This window comes from Podarcis melisellensis (genome assembly GCF_964234715.1).
Source record: "Podarcis melisellensis genome assembly, chromosome: 5".
Lineage (NCBI taxonomy): Eukaryota > Metazoa > Chordata > Lepidosauria > Squamata > Lacertidae > Podarcis > Podarcis melisellensis.
The window spans coordinates 2,894,293-2,916,545 of NC_138537.1; the positions used below are offsets into that span (position 1 = coordinate 2,894,293).

The 22,253-nt window shown below is 46.4% G+C and overlaps 1 long non-coding RNA gene across 1 annotated transcript in view; it reads right to left on the reverse strand.

The window, feature by feature from the left end:
- Positions 1-18,296: 18,296 nt before the first annotated feature.
- Positions 18,297-22,253, reverse strand: part of LOC309370000 — an 81,516-nt gene continuing 77,559 nt past the window's right edge. The window contains exon 3 of the long non-coding RNA XR_014168335.1: positions 18,297-18,311. This is a non-coding gene — a long non-coding RNA (uncharacterized lncRNA). The remainder of the gene's footprint in view (positions 18,312-22,253) is intronic.

Consider the following 22,253-nt stretch of genomic DNA (forward strand, 5'->3'; position numbering starts at 1 on the left):
CCTTTGTTGTAGGATGTGATACATAAGTAGCAGTCAAGTAGAACATTCCTTGTTTTCCTAGAGTGGACATGCGGGGGAATGTTTGGTCCAGCCAGTCGACAACTTCCTGTTTCCTCCTGGCTGGGACATACTTCCTTTGCATGTGACTAGAGGTGGGTGTGGCCTTACCTGTTCAGGTAAGAAAAGGGACAAGGCATGCTGCCATACTCTCTCTCTCTTTGACTTCCTCTGTCGTTGGAGCAGCAGCTTTTAGCTAGAATTGCTCTCTTGGCTCTCAGCCAACAGAGGACACTGGGACTATCTCCATATGGGATAGATCCACATGTATATACTTTGTAACTAAGTCTGCCTTCAGGGATCCAACTGTGAACTGATGATGTGAGTAAACTTCTTTTATATACTTTACACAAGATTGTGGCGTGTTTATTCTTATGCCTGTTGTCTCGGTCCATGGAGTTTTCTCGGCAGGGATACTGGAGTGGCTTGCCGGTCCCTCTTCCAGGTGGATCATGTTTGGTCAAAACTCTCCACTATGACCTGTTCATCTTGGGTTCCCTGCTCGGCATAGTTCATAGCTTCTCTGACTTATTCAAGCCCCTTCACCATGGCAAGGCAATGATCCATGAAGGAGAAATCAGTCCTGTGTGCTCACTGGAAGGACAGATCCTGAAGCTGAGGCTCCAATACTTTGGCCACCTCATGAGAAGAGAAGACTCCCTGGAAAAGACCCTGATGTTGGGAAAGATGGAGGGCACAAGGAGAAGGGGACGACAGAGGACGAGATGGTGGGACATTGTTCTCAAAGCTACCAGCATGAGTTTGACCAAACTGCGGGAGGCAGTGGAAGACAGGAGTGCCTGGCGTGCTCTGGTCCAGGGGGTCATGAAGAGTTGGACACGGCTAAACGACTAAACAACAACAACAAAGGAACTTACCAGGAATCCAATACTGAGAGGCTTAAACAAGCCTGCAACCAGCTATCTGCTGTGTGTTTAAAAGGGGAATGTAAAACTCTGCTAAGTTATAGAACTCGCTAGGACAAGTTTGGAAGGATATCACTAAACAATATGCCTCCCTGAACACTCCCACATTTGTAAAGCAGAGTAGCTTTTACCATGCACAGACCCTATCCTTCATCCTGGCCGGCAAGAGCCATCATGGGAGTCCAAGAACACCTCTCCACTAGGCAAAAGCATTTGAGGAAGGCCTAGGGAGTGTTTGAAGGACCTGTGGAGCAGGACCAGATTGCATCCCAAGGTTTCACACCCTGGGATCAGTTTCCCCAACCAACTAGTATTTTTTTCTCATCTGACCTCCAAACATATATTTTGTCTAGGACCGTGATGAAACAACTCCTGACCCCACCAAAAAATATTCCTCATTTTCAGGGAGCAAGGATGAGGGAGGGGCACGGTCTGTTCTGAGCGTTTGCAGAGCTTTCCTGATCTCTGCTGGAATTTGAATGTCTCACTGTCCCATAACGGACCACCTCTCTGAGAGGCTAGCAAGCCCTGAGACTCAGCTGCTTAGCCAAAGGAGTCACAGCGAAAAAGAGAAAGCTGACCGCAAAGAGGCTGCTGCTCAGAACCTAATGCCAGGAGGTCTTTGCAGTTTCTGGAAGAGCCTCATTTATACTGTATATGTGACTCTTTGCACAAATGTTGTACCCAGACCGCGCCTGAGACCACATTTGCAAAAGCCAGTCAGTCTGCAAAGCTCAGAGACGGGCCCCAATTTCAACGGGGACCAAATCTTAAAATGCAAAATAGCCTCCCTGGCAATTGGTGAGAGCTAGAAAGTGATTTTGAACAAATCTGAAACCAACAAGGCCCTGTGTTGTGACCAACATTTACGCTCTGAGGTAACTTGCACTTTCCCCATGATTAATCATCGAAGAGGCTTACGGGAAAGTCAAGTGAACGAAAGGATTTTTCTTTTTTCAAAGGTTTCTTTCCCATTTCTATTTATTATCACACATATCGTGGTGGCGGCTTAGGTGCCTGTTTATTTATACAAGATAGAAGAGTTGATTTTTACAAGATTTCCTATGACTACTCTTTCCCCTTCAATTTCTTTTTTGCAAATGTTTGTGTTGGATTACTTGAATTCCCAGACATTTGCAGGGTATCAGGTGCTCAAAGTGTTAACTTTACTCGTTGAAACTTTTTTCAGGCCTTCCTGCCTTTTTCAACTGCCTATTCCCACTTGAAATTCAGCAGTAATGTCCTTCTGAAATTTACACAATATCCAGCTTTCTTGGCTGTTTCACAGAAGCCCAGGCATTGGATGGGGACTTGGAAGTCATCTAGCCTCTTGGGCTTGCCGATCTGAAGGTCGGCGGTTCAAATCCCCACGATGGGGTAAGCGCCCATTGCTCTGTCCCAGCTCCTGCCAACCTAACAGTTCAAAAGCACACCAGTGCAAGTAGATAAATAGGTACCACTGTGGAAGGTAGGCAAAACTGCATTTCCCTGCGCTCTGGTTTCCGTCACGCTGTTCCATTGCACCAGGAGCAGTTTAGTCCTGCTGGCCACATGATCCAGAAAGCTGTCTGCGGACAAACACTGGCTTCCTTGGCCTGAAAGCGAGATGAGCGCCACACCCCATAGTTGCCTTTGAATGGACTTAACTGTCCAGGGGTCCTTTACCTTTACCTTTTTACCTTCTAACTCTGCAGTCCAGAGAGCAATCGGACTCCACCTTTTATAGTGCAGCCTGTCCTATTAGGGTCACAGGGTCCAATGACTGACTGAACCCTTGAGAATGCAGAGTGAACACCTTGGTTAGAGGGTAGACTTCACCTGTTGCAAAAACACAGAAAGAGAAATGCTTGCATGCAATAAAATAGCAAAGTTGCTTATTTTAGGAAATGCATCACTTGGATCGAAAAGGTTTCTAGTTGTAGTGCAACTGGCTAGTTTGGAAGTGAGCAAAGGCAGTGGTGCATGTTCCTCTGTCCTCTCAGAGGCTAGTTCAAAGGGGACCTTTCATTCCGAGGTCTGAGAGAAAAGCGGAGGGGGGAGGGGTTAATGGGATGCAACCTAAGACATATCAGTCTGGTAAACAAACAAAGAGATAGAGAAGTGAGCTGATGGGTTAAAGGTACAGGGGTAGTCTGGGAATGTGGATATTCCTCACTCTGCCCCATGCAGACCCTGTTTTTTTGCAAGCTGCGGGTTTTCGATACTTCTGATATTTGAAGAGCACAGTTCAAGAAGGACACTGACAAACTGGAACGTGTCCAGAGGAGGGCAACCAAAATGGTCAAAGGCCTGGAAACGATGCCTTATGAGGAACGGCTAAGGGAGCTGGGCATGTTTAGCCTGGAGAAGAGGAGGTTAAGGGGTGATATGATAGCCATGTTCCAATATATAAAAGGATGTCACATAGAGGAGGGAGAAAGGTTGTTTTCTGCTGCTCCAGAGAAGAGGACACGGAGCAATGGATCCAAACTACAAGAAAGAAGATTCCACCTAAACATTAGGAAGAACTTCCTGACAGTAAGAGCTGTTTGACAGTGGAATTTGCTGCCAAGGAGTGTGGTGGAGTCTCCTTCTTTGGAGGTCTTTAAGCAGAGGCTTGACAACCATATGTCAGGAGTGCTCTGATGGGGTTTCCTGCTTGGCAGGGGGTTGGACTCGATGGCCCTTGTGGTCTCTTCCAACTCTATGATTCTATGATTCTAGTATGCCTCCCCTTAACCTTCTCTTCTCCAGGCTAAGCGGAAACATGGCCAGCTCTCTTTTTTTAAAAAGAAGTTTTCATAAGATGTGGTTTCTAGACCTCTCAACATCTTAGTCACCTTCTTTAAGACATGCTCCAGGTAGCACATGTGCTTCTTAGTGGTCCCGGGCCCTAAGGAAGTTAGATTAGCTTCAACCAGAGGCAGGGCCTTTTCAACACTGGCTCCAGCCTGGTGGAACACTCTGCCTCATGAGACCAGGGCCCTGAAGGATCTGATTTCTTTCCACAGGGCCTGTAAGACAGAGTTGTTCCGCCTGGCCTTTGGCTTGGAGCCAATTTGACTCCCTCCTGTGATGAGGCTGCATTTTAATATTTTAATGTTTCAATATTTTACTGTTGTATTTTAATCTTGTTTTTAAGTTGTATTCATTCAACTTGTTTTTAATATTGCTTGTTAGCCGCCCTGAGCCTGGCCTTGGCTGGGGAGGGCGGGGTATAAATAAAAATTATTATTATTATTATCTGGCATCCAGGACAGAGCTTCAGATGTGACTTGACCGGTGCTGAGACAGGAGCGGATTTATGACTTCTCGTGATCTGGACACCATTCCTCTGTTGTGTGACATCTGAGTCTGAATATGCATTTTACAGAGCTGCATCACAGTGGTGTGTCCTGATTGTGATGCACTGAGGCGCAGGAAGTGAAAGCTGGACCATAAAGAAGGCTGATCGCCAAAGAATGGATGCTTTTGAATTCTGGTGCTGGAGGAGACTCTGGAGAGTCCCATGGACTGCAAGAAGATCCAACCTCTCCATTCTGCAGGAAATCAGCCCTGAGTGCTCACTGGAAGGACAGATCCTGAAGCTGAGGCTCCAAGACTTTGGCCACCTCATGAGAAGAGAAGACTCTCTGGAAAAGACCCTGATTTTGGGAAAGATGGAGGGCACAAGGAGAAGGGGATGACAGAGGACGAGATGGTGGGACAGTGTTCTCAAAGCTACCAGCCTGAGTTTGACCAAACTGCAGGAGGCAGTGGAAGACAGGAGTGCCTGGCGTGCTCTGGTCCAGGGGGTCACAAAGAGGCGGACATGACTAAACGACTAAACAACAAAGGCGCAGGTAGGGGAAACCTGAACTGTACACAGTATTCCAAGTAAGACATCGCCATAAATTTGTACAACACAGTCATGATGTTGGCAGTTTCACTTTCAGTCCTGTTCACCTTCAGATCCTTTTGGATCTCCTCACCGTGCCTTGTTCTTCACCCCACCTTTTGCCAGAAGTGAAGCTGTCTAAATGCTGCATGCAGAAAACGGAAGGGCTTTGGGTTTTTATTTTTTGTTAAATCAGAGAAATCAAAACTGGGGAGACTGAGCTTAGCAGAGCCACCCTGGCTAGGAGCCATCGATACAGTCCGCCCCCCTCCTCCATAAATTTGTGCAATCCTCTTTGTTGCAAAATGCATTTTTCCTGTCTATAAATACCCATCTTCTGATATTTTTCTCCCTCTTTCTTTTGGAGGGGGAAGGAAGAAAAAAATAATAATAAAGCTTGCGAAGAAGTGAGCCAACAAATTAAACTGCATCACCAGAAGTGAAAAGGAGCCGTCGTGACTTAGGGCAAACTCTGCTAGGAAGCTGCTTAAAAGGGATGGGAGCTACGTCAGAGGCCTCTGTTGGAGTCTGCCCTTTATTTTGTAATCCGGCAAAGTGACTGGGTCAACAGAAGCTTTGCTTAGAAAGCTGACTCCGCGTTCTTGCCGGTGACATCACCTTCCCTGCCCGGCTCCCGTCCCCTGACGAAACGCTCCCTCTCGCTCCAAACACACCATCTCTCCAAAAAACAGTGAGTGGCTGGCACAGAGACATCCCTATCCCCCCCCCCTTGCAGTTAAAAAATCATTATAATGATGAGGGCTTTTGTTTCTTTGTGGATCATTTGTTTTGTCTTTAATAAAGCCTAATGAATTCTGCATCGCTTTCAAAGCTCGGGAATTAACCTTGTCCTTCATTGCAAAATTGCAGCAGTGTGCAAAGGATTCACGGCCATGTCCCGCCTTGCGAAACCTTCTCAAGGCCAACTTCTAGCGCCAATGTTTTTTGGCCACCAATCGAAGGCACCCTTTTCGGACCTTGCAGCAGCAGAGAGAGGGGTACTGGTCCTTTCAAAGTAGCACCACCTGGGAGACCCCTGCTTGTTTTCTCCTGCTCTGGAGGGTAGGACTCGAACCCATGGCTTCAAGTTACAAGAAAGGGGATTCCGACTCAACATCAGGAAAAACTTTCTGGCAGTAAGAGCTGTTGGACAATGGAACAAACTTCCTTGGAGGTTTGTAAACAGAGGTTGGGTGGCCATCTGCCATGGATGCTTTAGCTGAGATTCCTGCATTGCAGCGGGTTGGACTAGATGACCTTGGGATGCCTTCCAGCTCTAAGATTCTGTGATTCTCTGTCCTTCCTCTGAAATTGCTTCATAGCTTGGATCAGGGGTGGTTATGAGGCCGTAGGCAGGACATGGCCGGGTTGGAAACTTGCCCTTTCTGAGCCTGGGAAGAGCAAGAACCAGCAAACTGAGACTTAAGAGCATAAGAAGAACTTGCAGGATGAGGCCAGTGGTCCATTTGGTCCAGCATCCTGTTCTCGCAGTGGCCAACCAGAGGCTCGTGGGAAGCCTGCAGGCAGGATTCGAACACAAGATCCCAGAAGCAGGACCTGAACTCAAGAGCAACACTCTCTCGTCTTGTTGTTTCCAGCAACTGATATTCAGAAGCATGGCTGCCTCCAACTGTGGAAGCAAAGTATAGGCATCCTGGCTAGTGGCCTCCTCCATGGATTTGCCTAACCCTCTTTTAAAGCCACCCAAGTTGGTTGGTATCATTGCTTCCTGAGGCAGGGAGTTCCATAGTTTAACTCTGCTCTGCACAATGAAGTGCTTTCTTGTGAGTGTTGTAAGCGGTAGGGGGGTACAACTCACCCCAAACCCACACCCCAAAACCTGTAGAGGTCCAGGGTGATGGACACTCATAGGATTGGCGCTGCCCACATACTTCCAGGTCTACTTAACATTACCGCAAGGGCAGTAGATGGAACCAAGGGGAAGGGCTGTAAGTTCAATGGGTAGAGCATCAGGCAGAAGGTCCCATGTTCATTCCTCAGGTAGGGTTGAGAGAGACTGAAATCCCCAAGAGCTGCTGCCAGTCTGTGTCGGGCCAATGATCTGACGCAGGGTCAGGCAGCTTCCTAGGCTCCTATTTAAAATCGGTGTTTGTTCGAAACCATGAGGACTACCATCTTTATTTCTCCGGAAAGTTAGCTCAGTGGTACAGCATCTGTTTACATGCAGGAGGTCCCATTGTTCAATTCCTAAATGGCATGCCCAAAACCCTGGAGAGGTGCTGCCTGCCAGTGTAGACAGTACTGTGTTAGATTGACCCATGGGCTGAGTTGGTACAAGGTGACTTCTTATGTCCCTACAGCTCCTGCAATCCATCTAGTAAGGATTGATGATGCACGGAAGGTGCTACCACAGGTCAAATTACCAGTCTGAGTTTTGCATTTTGCATAACAGGTTTGCACAACACAATCACTGCAATGTCTTGATCTCTCAATAATCCTCAGGACACCACTGACAGCCTGCATGTAAACAGATGCATCCCTGCAACTTCCCCCTCTTGGCTCCATTTCCCCCCTCCGTCGCCTGTTTTAAGGTATGTTGCATCATCACCATGTTTGCAGTCTTGCCAACCATTATGCTTTAATGGCACGAGTGGCTTTATTTTTGTATTTTGAAGGGGGGAAATCTACATTGTTTGATTGTCAAAACCCCCCAAAAAATTCAAAGTGCTTTACAAAAAATAAAATAAAATTATCACTGCAAAGAAATAACAGCAATAATTTGAAACTTTGAATGTTAAAATAAGAATAGACTAAAAGCAGATTAATACTTACATCAACTTCCTAAACATCAGGCTAGGCTTGCCTAAACAGAAATGTTTTTAGCAGGTTCCGAAAGAGGGAACACACCTGCCTGATATCAATAGGCAGGGAGTTCCTAAGTTCAGGTGCTAAAATATCAAGTTCTTACATATGTGGAACCGGTATTATATGGCACCTATAATGGAGCCTGTTGTCTTTGTCCATAGAGTTTTCTTGGTAGGGATACTGGAGTGGCTTGCCGGTTCTTGCTCCAGGTGGATCACGTTTGGTCAAAACTCTCCACTATGACCTGTTCATCTTGGGTGCCCTGCACAGCATATCTCATAGCTTCTATGGGTTATTCAAGCCCCTTCGCTGCGGCAAGGCAGTGATCCATGAAGGTGCTGCTAGATAGCATCTTAAAAAGTAGAGACATCACCTTGCTAACAAAGGTCCATATAGTAAAAGCTATGGTTTTCCCAGTAGTGATGTATGGAAGTGAGAGCTGGACCATAAAAAAGGCTGATCGCCAAAGAATGGATGCTTTTGAATTCTGGTGCTGGAGGAGACTCTTGAGAGTCCCACGGACTGCAAGAAGATCCAACCTCTCCATTCTGAAGGAAATCAGCCCTGAGTGCTCACTGGAAGGACAGATCCTGAAGCTGAGGCTCCAAGACTTTGGCCACCTCATGAGAAGAGAGGATTCCCTGGAAAAGACCCTGATGTTGGGAAAGATGGAGGGCACGAGGAGAAGGGGACGGCAGAGGACGAGATGGTGGGACAGTGTTCTCGAAGGTACCAGCATGAGTTTGACCAAACTGCGGGAGGCAGTGGAAAACAGGAGTGCCTGGCGTGCTCTGGTCCAGGGGGTCACAAAGAGGTGGACATGACTAAACGACTAAACAACAACAACAAATAATGGAGCCAGTTTTACTGAACAAAGTGGTTGAGTGGATACATTTGGGGTAAGGGGATCTCCTTGATAAACTGGTCCCGAGTTGTCAAGGTCATTATATACTAATAATAACACCTTGATCTTGGACCGATAGAAAATCAGCACAGATCTCGGAGCACAGGTGTTGTATGCCAGCAAGGCCTCACCCCATCAGCAATTGTGCTGCAGCATTTTGCACTAACTGCAGCTTCCAGATCACAGAATCACAGAATTGTAAATGCACCCAAAGGTCATTTAGCCCAACCCCGTGCAATGCAGGGATCTCAGCTAAAGCATCCATCCAACCGCTGCTTAAAAACCTCCAAGGAAGGAGAGTCTGCCACCTTCTGAGGGAGACCGTTCCTCTGTCGAACAGAAAGCCTTTCCGTAAGTTTAGTCGGAATCTCCTTTATTGTAACTTGAAGCCATGGGTTCGAGTCCTACCCTCCACAGCAGGAGAAACCTGGCTTGTTCCCTCTTCCATAAGACAGCCCTTCAGATATTTGAAGATGCCTGTCTCCCAAAATACAGATGTGCTTTTACCTTCGCAAGACTGGATGTTTTTCCATCTGTGGTACTTGAGGGTCAATTCCAAAAGATCCCGTCTAAGAAATGTCTTTGCCCCTGTGGATATAGTAGCACCGAAACAGCGGCACACGTCCTCCTGTCTTGCGCTCTCTACAAAGACCTGAGGAACGAGATCACCACTTCACTTGTACTAACCATCCCAGGGCGCTCAGCCACTGCCACGATGTCCTTTCTTCTATCAGGTCAAAATGAGCAGATAACAGCAAAGGTTGCTAGGTTCATAGCAGGGGCAATCAGAATAAGGGCCACTAAATGACGACTGATTGTGCTCTTATATCAAATTTCCTTTCCATGTACAGTGGTACCTCTGGTTATGTACTTAATTCGTTCCGGAGGTCCGTTCTTAACCTGAAACTGTTCTTAACCTGAAGCACCACTTTAGCTAATGGGGCCTCCTGCTGCTGCTGCACCGCCGCTGCACAATTTCTGTTCTCATCCTGAAGCAAAGTTCTTAACCCGAGGTAATATTTCTGGGTTAGCAGAGTCTGTAACCTGAAGCGTATGTAATCTGAAGCGTATGTACCACTGAGGTACCACTATATACTGTAAAGTTTTACTTTTGCTATGGCCATTGGCTAATGCGAATAAAGTTTTATCTTATCTATCTATCTCCTCTCAGTCTCCTCTTAACCATGTAAAATATACCCAGCTCCTTCAACCGTTCCTCATAAGGCTTGGTTTCCAGACCCTTGATCATCTTGATCACCCCCAAGATAATTACCGTATTTTTCGCTCTATAAGACACACCTAGTTTTTGGAGGAAGAAAACAAGAAGAAAAAAAATTTGAATCTCAGAAAAAAATCGCTCCACAGTGAAAGCAGCAATCCCTCTTGCTGTTTTGGCTTCTGAGATAGCTGTGCAGCCTGCATTCGCTCCATAACACACACACACACACACACACACACACACACTTCCCTTTACTTTTTAAGAGGGAAAAAGTGAGTCTTATAGAGCAAAAAATATGGTAAATTGTGGTGCCCAGAATTGGACACAGTATTCCAAGTGTGGTCTGACTAAGGCAGAATAGTGTGATAATATTACCTCCTTTGAACTGGACACTAGATTTCTGTGGATGCAGCCTAGAATAGCATTAGCCTTTTTTGCTGCTGCATCACACTGTTGCCTCTTGTTAAGCTTGCGGTCCATTGAGTCCATCTTTTAATTCTGCAGCTTTCTCTTCCTTCCTAAGTACAGGACCTTACATTTGTAAAGTTCAAGGGTTTTTGCCTGCACAGCCTGTTAGGGAACCTTTCTGCCCCATTTACATCTTTGGAGGGGTTTCTTGAAGGATACAACTGAGTTTCCCCTACCTGATCTTCCTTGAGCTGGCTGGTATGTCAGCTGTATAACTTTGTTGTTATTATTTTTGATGTGAACTTGCCCTACAGCTGGGAACAACTGTGCAGATTTTTTTGCCCCCTCAAAAAAAGAAGAAGTTTCTGCAAATGCACACCTGCGGAGTTGCACAGCTGTGTCCAGCTTTGCAGAAGCCTCTTCTACTTTTAATAATGTCTGCAGACCTAGCAGAGGGGGAAGAGTGCCATGGAAGACACAGCGCACCCTGGTTCTTTGGGACATTGATAGAAGTTTTTAACATTATGGATGGTTAGAGAAGATTTTCCTCCGCCTTCTTGAAACATGAGAAGTCAGGGACATCCAGTGAAGCTGAATATTGGGAAATTTAGGTTAGGATTTCTTTGTGCAGTGTAAACTGTGGAACTCCCTGCCACAGGACACAGTGATGTCCGCCATCTTGGATGGCTTTAGACAAGGATTAGGCAAAGTCACAGAAGAATATGCTATTGAGGGCTATTAGCCATGAGGGCTACGTCATACCTTTAGGGAGGTCCTAAAGAAAACCGCCCCTTCATGGATCACTGCCTTGCCGTGGCGAAGGGGCTTGAAGAACTCAGAGAAGCTATGAACTATGCCGAGCAGGGCACCCAAGATGAACAGGTCATAGTGGAGAGTTTTGACCAAACGTGATCCACCTGGAGGAGGAACCGGCAAGCCACTCCAGTATCCCTGCCAAGAAAACTCCATGGACAAAGACAACAGGCATATAAAAGATATGACGCTGGAAGATGAGCCCCTCAGGTCGGAAGGCGTCCAACATGCTACTGGGGAAGAGCGGAGGGCAAGTACAAGTAGATCCAGAGCTGATGAAGCGGCTGGGCCAAAGCCGAAAGGACGCTCAGTTGCGGATATGCCTGGAAGCGAAAGGAAAGTCCAATGCTGTAAAGAAAAATATTGCATAGGAACCTGGAATGTAAGAACCATGAACCTGGTCTGAAGCTCAACATCAAAAAAACGAAGATCATGGCCACTGGTCCCATCACCTCCTGGCAAATAGAAGGGGAAGAAATGGAGGTAGTGAGAGATTTTACTTTCTTGGGCTCAATAATCACTGCAGATGGTGACAGCAGCCACGAAATTAAAAGACGCCTGCTTCTTGGGAGAAGGGCAATTACAGGCCTAGACAGCATCTTGAGAAGTAGAGACATCACCTTGCCAACAAAGGTTCGTATAGTTAAAGCTATGGTTTTCCCAGTCGTGATGTATGGAAGTGAGAGCTGGACCATCAAGAAGGCTGATCGCCGAAGAATTGATGCTTTTGAATTATGGTGCTGGAGGAGACTCTTGAGAGTCCCATGGACTGCAAGAAGATCAAACCTCTCCATACTGAAGGAAATCAACCCTGAGTGCTCACTGGAAGGACAGATTGTAAAGCTGAGGCTCCAGTACTTTGGCCACCTCATGAGAAGAGAAGACTCCCTGGAGAAGACCCTGATGTTGGGAAAGATGGAGGGCACAAGGAGAAGGGGACGGCAGAGGACGAGATGGTTGGATAGTGTTTTCGAGGTTACCAGCATGAGTTTGACCAAACTGCGGGAGGCAGTGGAGGACAGAGGTGCCTGGCGTTCTCTGGTCCATGGGGTCACGAAGAGTCGGACACGACTAAACGACTAAACAACAACAACAACAAAGAAAACCGGGACATTCCAGGACATTCCAGGATCAAATCAAGCCTCCGCAGGAGTAGAGTGATCCCCGCAGAGGCTTGGGAAAATGTCATCAACTCTGGGAAATGGGGGCACTGGAGGGATCTTTGCACCACGGTGCTGGATATGCTTAAGACCGCCCTGGCTGCATGTTTTGATTTCAGCAAATTAAAATCAGTCCGCATGCACAAAACACTTTTGCTGTATGTAGGAGACGCGGGTGGTGCTGTGGTCTAAACCACAGAGCCTAGGGCTTGCCGATCGGAAGGTCAGCGGTTCAAATCCCCGCGACAGGGTGAGCTCCCGTTGCTCGGTCCCTGCTCCTGCCCACCTAGCAGTTTGAAAGCACGAAGTGCAAGTAGATAAATAGGTACCGCTCTGGTGGGAAGGTAAACGGCATTTCTCTGCGCTGCTCTGGTTCGCCAAAAGTGGCTGGCCACATGACCCGGAAGCTGTACACCGGCCCCCTCAGCCAATAAAGCGAGATGAGGGCCACAACTCCAGAGTCATCCACGACTGGACCTAATGGTCAGAGGTCCCTTTACCTTTAGGTTTCATTTTATTTATTTTTTATCTTATATTTTGGAAATGTACATCCAGGTTTTTTTCCTTTAATTTTTGGGGGGCAGAGAGAGTGGGGCCCTAAGCTATAGCTTGCTTAGTTTATATGTAAATCCAGCACTGGACCCTGAGAGTCAATCACCGCGTTGCTTCCCAGAAGGCGTCTGAAAGAGGCAGCAGCCACGCTGCATAAAACTCCCTTAACAGCCTTAAAGAACGAGAATTAAAACTGAACTTTTAAACCCTGGACACATCAGCTGAGGGAGCCAGAAAGCGTCCCGTTCCCTCACGTGGCTCTCGCCTGGCTGTATCTCACCGAGTTCATTTTACCAACAGAAGGTGTGCTCTCAGAACAGCCTGGGGCAGAGTTTGTACTTTGCCTGGATTCGAACTTTTGTTTACCGAGGCAATAAACCAGCCTCTTCTTTCGCAGGTGTGAAAGCTATTATGAAAAGGCCTGTTTGGTGCGGGTGACCCCGCCTCGCGCGGGCCTGGAATGCGCCCTTGCGTCCTACTCTTTGGAGCCTTGTCCTGGATTCCTTTTCCGAGCTGGGGAGGAGAGAGGACAAAATGCAATCGCCGCATCGGTCATGCACATGGAGGCGTGCAGCTGTTGTCCTGCAGGGTTTAAGCTACTGGGAGCGGCCAAAGCCCTTGAAAGCTGCCCTGTCCTTGTAATGTGGTTCCAGTATTCCAACCTCTTTCCTAAGAAGTGTTGCCAGCCCAGCCCTACTCACGAGGAGTGCTTGCATTTGGAGCAGAACTTTAAATCCCAGCTCAGGGACAAGGCAAAGCCATGGGTTAGAGGCCTGGTTGTGTGCTCTGCTTGGACAGGTGGCTTAAACCCCAGTGACTTATTAGGTCATGCCTCCATTCCACACAAGGGACGTGGGTGGCACTGTGGGTTAAACTGCAGAGCCTAGGACTTGCTGATCAGAAGGCTGGCGGTTCGAATCCCCGCCACGGAATGAGCTCCCGTTGCTCGGTCCCTGCTCCTGCCAACCTAGCAGTTTGAAAGCACCTCAAAGTGCAAGTAGATAAATAGGTACCACTCCAGCGGGAAGGTAAACGGTGTTTCCGTGCACTGCTCTGGTTCGCCAGAAGCGGCTTAGTCATGCTGGCCACATGACCCAGAAGCTGTACGCTGGCTCCCTCGGCCAATAAAGTGAAATGAGCACCACAACACCAGAGTCGGCCACGACTGGACCTAATGGTCAGGCATCCCTTTAACTTTTACCACTCCACACTCTAGGGCTGTGGTTCCCAATGTGGGGCACATGCCCCACAGGGGCGCGATTTGATTTTTAGGGGGGGCAATTCGAGAATGAGTTATTAACAGTTGATGGCCTTTTAGGCACCGCTCCACGTAAATAGGAGTTCACTTTTTGAATACAGTGGTACCTCTACTTTTGGATGTGATCCATCCCAGGGTGCCGTTCGCACCCCGAAAAGTCCATAAGTTGAGTGCCGCTTCTGCGTGCGTGCGTGACTCAATAGAGCACTCCTGCGCATGCATGAAGTGCACAGAACACTTCTGTGTGTGCATGCGTGGCAAAACCTGGAAGTATACACTTCTGGGCTTGCCGTGTTCACAACCCGAAAGTCCACAACTTGAACCACAATGCAACTAGAGGTATGACTGTAATAAGAATTATATGTCATGGGGGGCACCAGGCTTTTAGAGGTGCTTAGGTGGCCAAAAAAAGTTGGGAACAACTGCTCTAAGGCCTCATCCAGACTTGTCCTTGCCCCGTAAATTCCCCCGGAAACCACTGAATCCAAGCAAATGGCTATCAGGTGTGTTTTTTTTTTCTTCTGGATTGACATTTCACAGAATCTCAGAATCCTAGAATTGTAGCGTTAGAAGGGACCCAATGGTCATCTAGTCTAACCCTCTGCAACGCAGGCATAATGCAACTTATGTTTTACATATGGGCCCAAGGTGACAACGCACAGGCCCTTCTCTCTCTGTGTGTGCAGACGGGGCTTCTAGAACCTGCCAGACCAGGGTATGATCTGGCCCCAGGTTGTGATTCCTGAACTGCAGCCGGTTGGACTAGATGACTCTTAGAGTCCCTTCCAACACTACAGTTCTATGAGTCTTTGAGTCTATAAGCAGGTCTGGGTTTGCTCAATGCCTCCACAGTCAGAGGCAGCGATGCTTCTGGATGCCAGTTCTGGAAAACACAGCAGAGGGGAGACTTGTTCTTGTGTTCGAATCCTGCTTGAATGTATCCAGTAGGCATCTGCGTAGCCACTGTGAGAACAGGATGCTGGACTGGGTTGGGCACTGGTCTGATCCAGCAGGCAGGCTTTTCTTGTGTTCCTGCTATATTTTTGGGGTTAACCCCCGACCCAGCACAAATGCAAGCTCAGTTTGGCAGCTGCAAGAGCATGCACATTGAAACTGCAACCTCAAGCACCCCGGGAAATGATGCAATTTGGGTTCAGGCAACGCTTGTCCCTGGGAATGACCCCGTATCCTTCGATTGTTTCCTGGGGACAGCTGAGGCTGCAGTTTCAAAGGGTGATGAAGTGCAGAGGCATGCTTGCCTTTATTAAAAGGTTTCGTTGCAATACACAGAAAACTCTGCAAAATAAAAAGAAATAGAGAAAACCCACACACCTTATTCCTGAGGTGAGGGGACAGAGTTCAATGGCAGAGCACTTGCAGCTAAGGCAGGGCTGGGAAAGACAATTTTATGCCTTAAACACTGGAGTTCAGCTGCAAGTCAGCAGAGTACTGAGCCAAATCAGGGGTTCCCAAATGTTTTTGGACCATCTTGGTTCCATGAACTCATCCCAGTGCCCCCTGCCCCATAAAAAGCATTCTTTGGAATAGCGGTTTGCACGGCCCGCTAAGAAAGATGATGATGATTTAATAATAATTTTTTAAAATTTATATCCCACCCATCTTGCTGGGTTTCTCCAGCCACTCTGGGCAGCTTACAACACATATGAAAACAAAGTAGAACATCAAACATTAAAAAGACAAACTGCTACAACAAAACAACAATGTAGATTTACTGCCGGGTAATACTGTCTTCCATGAACGCAGTTTTAAAAGTGAGTCCGTAAGTGACTGTGGAGGCCAATTCTGAATCCAAACGTCCCTCCACAGTGGGGACATTGGTTTCTGGGTGGGAGTTGACCACGGTGAGGGTTTGCCAAGCGTGCCTTCCTCTTAGCACTTTTCTCCCTTGCGTCCTGAGTTCGAGTTTCTTCAAAGCCCATGACACCTTTGGTAAAGCCTGTTCTGAGTTAGCAACTACAGGTGTCTTTTAAGACATATCAGTATCATCCTTCCCATACTGCAGAGTGGAGTTTGAAACTATTATTCATATTTATCAATATCCCACCTTTCCTTGCTCAAGGCAGCTTGCATAATAACACAGCAGAAGTCAAAACACTAACAGCACTTTGAATTGTGATCTGAAACGTACTGGGAGCCAATGTAGGTCTTTCAGGACCAGTGTTATATGGTCTCAGCGGCCGTTCCCAGTCACCACTCTATCTGCCACATTCTGGATTAGTTGCGGTTTCCGGGTCACCTTCAAAGGTAGCCCCACGTAGAGCGCATGGCAGTAGTCCAAGCAGGAGATAACCAGAGCATGCACCACTCTGGGGAGACAGTCTGTGGGCAGGGAGGGTCTCAGCCTGCATACCAGATAAATGTTGATTTGATCTTGAAATATCAAATAAAAAACGTATTAGGAGATTATTTGCAGGGGGGCGGGCAAGATTTTGACTGTCTAGAGGCCTCTCACTTCCATATGTATGGAAGTGAGAGCTGGACCATAAAAAAGGCTGATCGCCGAAGAATTGATGCTTTTGAATTCTGGTGCTGGAGGAGACTCTTGAGAGCCCCATGGACTCCAACCGATCCATTCTTAAGGAAATCAGCCCTGAGTGCTCACTGGAAGGACAGATCCTGAAGCTGAGGCTCCAAGACTTTGGCCACCTCATGAGAAGAGAAGACTCCCTAGAAAAGCCCCTGATGTTGGGAAAGATGGAGGGCACAAGGAGAAGGGGATGACAGAGGACGAGATGGTGGGACAGTGTTCTCGAAGCTACCAGCATGAGTTTGACCAAACTGCGGGAGGCAGTGGAAGACAGGAGTGCCTGGCGTGCTCTGGTCCAGGGGGTCACGAAGAGGCGGACACGACTAAATGGCTAAACAACAACAACAGAGGCCTCTAGGGGGTTTGATCTGGCACTGCCCCAGGGGGGTTCTTGGGCGGGTGGCATCCATCACTCTTCCTCATCCAACCAGCCCCTGACATCACCTGAGCCTCAGGGCTGGAGCCAGGGCAACTGCCTCGCTGCAAAGTTCCTTCTGGGGAAGCCCAGGTGTGTCTGCAGCAGACAAGCTCTTTGTCATTGCGGATGTGAGAATTCAGTACACCCCTGTCTGGGCAAGATTCAGCTTCAATTTATGAGCCCAAATTCAGATCACCACCTCAAAGCACCAGCCTACTGCCTCAAGCAACTGTCCTTGTTTAGATGCAAGAGAAAGATAGAATCGGGTGTCCTCCCCACATTGGTAACAGCTCGTTCCAACCACCCTGGCAACAGTTTCCCGTCCTTTCAGATAGGTGTCAAACTTCTGGGAACAAGTTGTAATTCATTGTAATTTAAACAGCAACGCTCAGGATTGCACCAGGCACGTAGCCTAATAACTAGTGCTGCCAACGCTTAAAATGAATTTTAAAAATTGGGTACCAGGTGCGTTCTGGAGCAGAAATCTAGGCCAGGAGATAAAGACCAGAGTAGGTGGAGTCAGAGGGACAGCCCAGTGGGTTGGGTTGGGTACACTGGTGGACCGCAGCACTCATGAAGACTTTTCATTCCTGATGGGCCAAACATTTGAACTTTTGGATGCTTGCCTGTCCATAAAAAGGGGTGAATTGGGACAGAGGAGCAGTTCTTGTGCCTGAAACATCTGCAGAGAAATGGCTGATCCCTGCGCCTGTGTTCCCCATCTGTAAAATGGGACAAACGGACTTCATGTTGCCGTTTAGATGTTTTGCCAGCTGCAAGCAACTGCTTAATAGTTGGGGAAACATTTTCATTACTTAACTTTTGGTGTGGGCAGGGGGCAACAGAACGGGGAATTGGGGAAGGTCCAACGGCCCCAAATGGGTGATGCTTCTCAATAAATAAAAAAAGTTTACCTCCACCAATCCAGTTTCTGCAGCACCACAGAATCATAGAATCTTAGAGCTGGAAGGAACACCAAAGATCATCTAGTCCAGCTCCCTGCAATGCAGGAATCTCAGCTAAAGCATCCAGGACAGAGTCCACCACATCACAAGGGAGTCTGTTCCCCTGTTCTGCAGCTCTTACTGCCAGAAAGTTCTTCCTGGTGTTTAGTCTGTATCTCCTTTCTTGCAACCAGTGTGGTGTAGTGGTTAAGAGCGGTAGTCTCGTAATCTGGAGAACCGGGTTCGAGTCTCCGCTCCTCCACATGCAGCTGCTGGGTGACCTTGGGCCAGTCACACTTCTCTGAAGTCTCTCAGCCCCACTCACCTCACAGAGTGTTTGTTGTGGGGGAGGAAGGGAAAGGAGATTGTTAGCCACTTTGAGACTCCTTAAAGGGAGTGAAAGGCGGGATATCAAATCCAAACTCTTCTTCTTCTTCTTCTTCAACTTGAAGCCATGGGTTCGAGTCCAACCCTCCAGAGCAGGAGAAAACAAGCTTGCTCCATCTTCCATGTGACAGCCCTCGAGATATTTGAAGATGGCTATCATATCTCCTCCCAGTCTCCTATTTTCCAGGCTAACATATGCAGCTCCTTCAACTGTTCTTCATCAGGCTTGGTTTCCAGATCATCTTGGTTGCCCTCCTCAGCACATGTTCCAGGTTGTCATCCTTCCTAGATTGTGGTGCCCAGAACTGGACACCGGACTCCAAGTGTACTCTGACCAAGGCAGAATAGAGCTTCACTATCACTTCTCTTGACTATACAGCATGAAGAGGCTGCGATTCTACTTGTGCCACCATGAAAACGAAGAAGATCAGAATGGTTTGGTGGCAGCAAGAGATGGAGGAGAAGTTCAGTTGGGCTTTTTAATGCAACCTACCCAGTTTCCACTTCCTGAAATAATCTGCAGACCTTAAGTCAGTTATCTTTTGAGATTCGCACTTCTCCAAATTTTGTAATGCAGTTGCCCAACCCAAAAAAATGGGTTCAAAAATTTTGCATGTGCACAATAGACTTTCATTTTGCATACAGTTTGTGCTTCATGTGTACATTAAGAATCAATATATCTACACCTGGGAGAAGAACTGGTGGAGGAGGACTGGAAGAAATTTAAGGACTATCTACAAAAACATTGTAAATTGTATGAATGTTAAGAAAGATGTAAGATTAGCAATAACATGGTTCCAACAATTTAGTTATAAGGAATATGAATCTAAATGCAATTGAAAGAAAAGACAAATTTTGGATAAATATTATGTTAAAACTAAGTCTCTAAAAGAGTGATCTAAATTTTCTAAAATTTGAGATTTAATATTGGAAAATTACATTACATGAATTGAAACAAGTTAATAAATTGCTGGCAAAATTTAAGAGTTTGGAATGCAGGAACAAGAGTTGTGAGGAAGTCCAATGATGAGAATGAAATGTGGATATTGGAAAATACTATGTTACTATGTATGTCTTTTATTGTTTAAACAAAATTTCAATAAATATTATTATAAAAAAAAGAACCAATATATCTACAATGAGCTTAAAAGAATGTTTAAGGTATCTTTTTTTTAAAAAAAACACCTCTTGGGGATACTAGGCCCAAAAAACGCAAGGGAAATATCCTTGTACGCCACGGTGGGTGCAAGAATATTGATAGCTATGATCTGGAAGGGTGATAAAATACTGGCAAAGCTGGACTGGCAAAATAAATTGTTGGAATATGCTGAGTTGGCGAAATTAACAGCAAAACCGCGAGACCACACTGAACAAACTTTTATTAGGAAACGGGGTGTGTACCAAAGTATCTCAAGGATTGTTGTGATAACATAAAGTCTGTGGCAGCTCTTGAATAACTTCTGTGAGATATTGGATAAGTATTAAAAAACATAATATATATGGAACTTAACAAAAGAAAATTGAAATAAATAGTGTGATAGGTAAAACAATGTTTGCGGACATGAGGGGTTGGCGGGAAGAATCTTAAGAAGAATGTGATCTAATGTAACAAACACTAATCTCTTTTCCCTTTCCCCCCTTTTTGTTATACATTACTTTGTTTCCCCCCTTAATTTCAATAAAGCATTTTTTTAAAAAAAAAGAACCAATACATCAGTGAAAATAACCAAAAGTAATGCTTTATTACATAGTAGGAAATTGTTTGTGAAAATAAACTCACTAAAATGCTGAGAAATCTTCATGAGGACTTGTTATTGTTATGCTAGCTGATGGAGAAATATGGCAAACTGAATTTAAGACTGGGGAGGAAATAGGAAAAAAACGAAAAATGAAATTGATAGAAGCCCCGGCTCATACATTGCTTGTGTGAAGAAGCTAAGCGCGTAGGAAGAGCTGTGGGACTGTACAACTCCCCCGTGGTCATGTTGCACACAGTTGTCTGAGGAAAAAAGCTTATGTTCCTAAAAAGGGTCAGGAAGAATCAATTTTGATTTCCCCAACCCAAAAAAAAAAAGGTGGAGTGTGTAGTATTTGACAGCAGATGAAAAGGAAGTCAGAATAAACTGCTAGTGAAGAACAGGGATTTGATTTGGTTTGCATTTAAAGGCAAATTTACATCATAATGCAATTTCCAAAATGATACATTGGCCGAAAGAAGGCCATTCCCGCAATGTATTTTTTGCCAGGCAGTTCTCTGACCAAGTAATGTACACAGAAATGCATATAATAGGGTAAAGCACACATTTTAAAAAATGCATATATTCATAAAAAAGCACCCCAAGATGCATTATATTGGGGAAAATTGATATGGGAAAAAATCTGCACATTCGGCAAAATGTGTGCATTTATAGAAATTTGCACTGAAATGCCTATTTTTTAAAAAAAATATGCAAAGTGATATGGAGAATTGAAGATAAGGTTGGGAAAATGAGAAACTGAGAGAAGCCAAGACAGAGAGATTCACCCACCCTTAGTGACGGAAGCTAGAGTAAGTTTAGGACTTGTGCCACAGATGTTTGGCAGCCTAGATAATGTGAACAAACTCAATATGATGCTCCCTCCCTCCAAGTTTTTCCAATGTTCGGCACAGCTGCTTCTCTGGCAGATTGCATGTTTTGTAACCACTTTGCCCACTCCCCTATTCCTGCACACTGCTGGTGGGTGCTGTTCCTGGGTTCTAAATGGGCGCAGCTGGCAGTCAAGAGCAACGCCTTGCGCTTGGTGCCAGTGTAATCTATGGCATGTGCATAATTCATGGCGCCAGTTGGCATGGTGGCTTTTTGCTGTTGTTGCAGCCACAGACAGGAGACCAGAGTGGGCGAGGTTGGCATCATCAGGAGATTTTGCTCCCAAATGTTCCCAAGAATGCTGAGATGAAGGGAAACTCTTCCTTGTCAGTCTTGAGAACCAACAGGCCCCAAAGCTGGCATGGTTCCATGTTCTGGGCTCCACAGCTCGCACAGAGCTTTGCCCAAACCTAACTGCCACACAGAAGTTAGTTGCAGCTGGGGAGAGAAGGGTTAATGCTGTCCTTTGCATGTCATGAGAACATAAGAACATAGAATCATAGAGTTGGAAGAGACCACCAGGGCCATCGAGTCCAACCCCCTGCCAAGCAGGAAACACCATCAGAGCACTCCTGACATATGGTTGTCAAGCCTCTGCTTAAAGACCTCCAAAGAAGGAGACTCCACCACACTCCTTGGCAGCAAATTCCACTGTCGAACAGCTCTTACTGTCAGGAAGTTCTTCCTAATGTTTAGGTGGAATCTTCTTTCTTGTAGTTTGGATCCATTGCTCCGTGTCCGCTTCTCTGGAGCAGCAGAAAACAACCTTTCTCCCTGCTCTATGCAACATCCTTTTATATATTTGAACATGGCTATCATATCACCCCTTAACCTCCTCTTCTCCAGGCTAAACATGCCCAGCTCCCTTAGCCGTTCCTCATAAGGCATCGTTTCCAGGCCTTTGACCATTTTGGTTGCCCTCCTCTGGACCCGTTCCAGTTTGTCAGTGTCCTTCTTGAACTGTGGTGCCCAGAACTGGACACAGTACTCCAGGTGAGGTCTGACCAGAGCAGAATACAGTGGCACTATTACTTCCCTTGTTCTAGATGCTATACTCCTATTGATGCAGCCCAGAATTGCATTGGCTTTTTTAGCGGCCGCGTCACACTGTTGGCTCATGTCCAGTTTGTGGTCAACCAAGACTCCTAGATCCTTTTCACATGTACTGCTCTCAAGCCAGGTGTCACCCATCTTGTATTTGTGCCTCTCATTTTTTTTGCCCAAGTGCAATACTTTACATTTCTCCCTGTTAAAATTCATCTTGTTTGTTTTGGCCCAGTTCTCTAAACTGTCAAGGTCGTTTTGAAGTGTGATCAAGAGCACTCCTGGATCAGGCCAAAGCCCCACCTG